Raw genomic sequence first — 3,009 nt, forward strand, 5'->3', positions numbered from 1 at the left:
AAATTTATTATATAATTTTTTTTTAAAAAGCTTCTTAAAAGCTTTATAGACGTTGCTTTGATTTTACATGTATTTTTAATTGTTTGATAGGTTAAATACTTTGTCAATAAGCTAATCACATGTTGATATCTTACAAAAGTAGCTAATCATGTGGCATACATATAAAAAACTTGTTTTGCAAGTTAAAATAGTTGTCTTATAAAGTCAACATGTATTGAAGGTCTTATAGGATATTGTAGCATAGCTCTTAGTTAAAAGTATATATAGATATAATAGTGAAGCCTTCTTCACTCTTATCATTACCTTTCTAGTCCTTAGTCTTATTTCAAGACTTTTTAGTCTTTTTGTGTTTGACAATAGCCATTTTAATTTAATACTATATCATCTTTGAGTGATTTGTTAGTCTTTTTAAGTGATATAAGAATTTATTGATATTTTAATTCTTTGAAATTCATGTCTTTAACAAAAAGTAGTTGATAGATCTTTTTAATCATCAATAGCATCTCATACCTCTGAAAGAAGACCACTTTGTTATTTGATTATTATTAAAGCCTTTATAATTCTTTTCAAATAAAATATTTGGAACACCATGAAGAATCATTCTTACCTTGAATGAAATCACCAAACATGGAAAACTTCTTCTAAAGTCATAATACCAAATATATTATATCTTGACATCTATTCAAAAATATACATGTTATTTTTAAGAATCAACATCTCTATTACATCATCTTAAAGATTGTGGCTATTAAAATGTCTTGTTTAATAAGTCAACAAATGATAGCTTTTGAGTTGAATTTGTTAGTTTTTAGTTCTTTATTTCCTTGATGCTAAAAATATATACAAACTACAAAGAATGATAGAAGATAAAAATGTTATTTTTTAATCTTAATTCTTTTATAACTAAGATTTTTTATTCTTCAATTTAATTTTGAAGGATGTCATTGATCAAAAACATCAATCTTTTTTGCTACTTTTATAAGATTCTTAGCCAACTCTCATGTTTATTTACTAATATCATATTTGTATCAATGAACAAGATATTTCAATCTATTTTGGCATCGCCTTTAGTCTAAGTCGTCTTCTATCTTAAATTCTTTATTATTATCTACTTCTAAATGAAAATGTGATATTTGTTTTCTTTTTGAGATGCTTATTGTCTTGTATGGCTCAAAAAAAGTCATGTAGAATATGGCATAGATCTTCATATACTTTAATAAATATAATTGATAAAAAATTGGATTGATTTGTTTACAAGTAAAAAATAATTTAAACCCATGGTAATCTAATTTATCAAAAAAATAATTTATCTTGATATTACAAAAAAATAACTATACCTTGTTGTAAATGTTGTTGTATTGTGTTTTGGCAACCACGTAAAAATAATATATTTATATATTTAATACACAATGTACTAGACAACATGGTGAAAGCCATATTAGTGGATTTTTTTTCGGTTATAGAATGTGAATAGATTACTACCTCAAAAAGAGATAGTTTAAAAGAACTTTTATTAGAATTTATATAATATTATTTTCTTTTGATAGTGACTTTGAAGTTGATCTTATAAGTAGTAATTTTTAAATAATTAGAGTCACCTTTGTTAGATATTGGTAACCCTTAAAGTCTTATTTTGTTTCTTTTAGATTATGTTTAGGACATATTGTAGAATAAGTAGTTATTTTCAGAATGTAGATACCTAGTGTATAGTGTAAACAGAGATAGATAATTGCTGAAAAAGTGGTTCAACACGTAGAATGGATGAATAGTCAAGAAAAGTAGTTATCAACTGTAGTATAGGAGTTGGTATCTCGGGATAGTATAAGGAGGATGGAAGAGGGGAAGAAAATGCCAAACTGTGAGAGTTGTAAGCCAAGGGCCAAACTGTGAGAATCGTAAGCCGAGAGCCATTGCTGTGATAGTGTGAGCCGGGGTAAGCTTGGTGCTACCTCTTTTCTTTTGTTTGTTATTTTCTTTGAATAAGAGGATTGAGAGTTTTTGAATATTGTGAAGTGAATTATGGAATGGAAATGTGATTGATATTATTTGAGAAGAAGAAAGATTGAATGTTGAAATCTGATTGTAGTTCAACAGAGAGAATGAGTCTGTATTTGTGTGAAACACTATAATGTGAATGGCAGTTCTGTGTGAAGAATTCCACTGATTGGAACGAGGATAATTGTGTGCTGAAAGTTGTGAGGGCATAGTATTACAGTTGGAGATTATGAGGGTGAATATATTGGTAGAAATAGCAGTTATTGGTATAACTGAATTGCTATAAGGAAGAAACCGATAAGGTGAAGGAAGAGATTATAGTTTTCTTGTGTGTTCAGATATTAGAAATAGAGACGATACATTCAAGAAGTAATTGATTGTGTGATCCTAATGTGAACGCTTAAGTAACTAGTCATATTCCATGTTTGAATCCCCCTATATGGATTTATTCTGGGAGGTTTCTTTCGGAATAAGTAAAACGAGCAATCACATTTTGGTGCCGCTGCCGGGGAGTGATAATAGCTTTGAGTGTTAGGAATTAATTATCAAACGTGTGAGAAAATTGGCAATGGAAGACGATTTCAGTAGTATTTGAAGCAAGATTATGGTTAATAAGAACAAGAGTATTGCATCGAGGAAAATAAATCAGTTGAGAAAAAGACAAGGAAGAGCGCAAGGAAGGAACTTGCTTAGAGAGGAGCAAGAACGTAATCTTAAAAGGAAGCATCGACAGAATTGGATTAAACCATGGTTGCAAGCTTGTCGGTGCATCCAAACATATCAAGAACCGGACAGACTTTTAATTCTGCAATCGTATGTACCGTTAGAAAAACTGCCAAGAACACTTGCAAAAATTTTTTTTAACATTCCAGTGGAAATCTTGAGGCCATTAACTGAAAGAGAAGGAGGCGTAGAAGAATTTGGTACTCCATTGGATATTTTTTCAGTAAGGGGTACCGCTGAAACAAGCAATAGTGGCTCTTCAGATTGGAACAAATTGGTCGCCAATAAAGA

This window comes from Physcomitrium patens, chromosome 12 (assembly GCF_059467195.1).
Source record: "Physcomitrium patens ecotype Gransden chromosome 12, ASM5946719v1, whole genome shotgun sequence".
Taxonomy (NCBI): Eukaryota; Viridiplantae; Streptophyta; class Bryopsida; order Funariales; family Funariaceae; genus Physcomitrium; species Physcomitrium patens.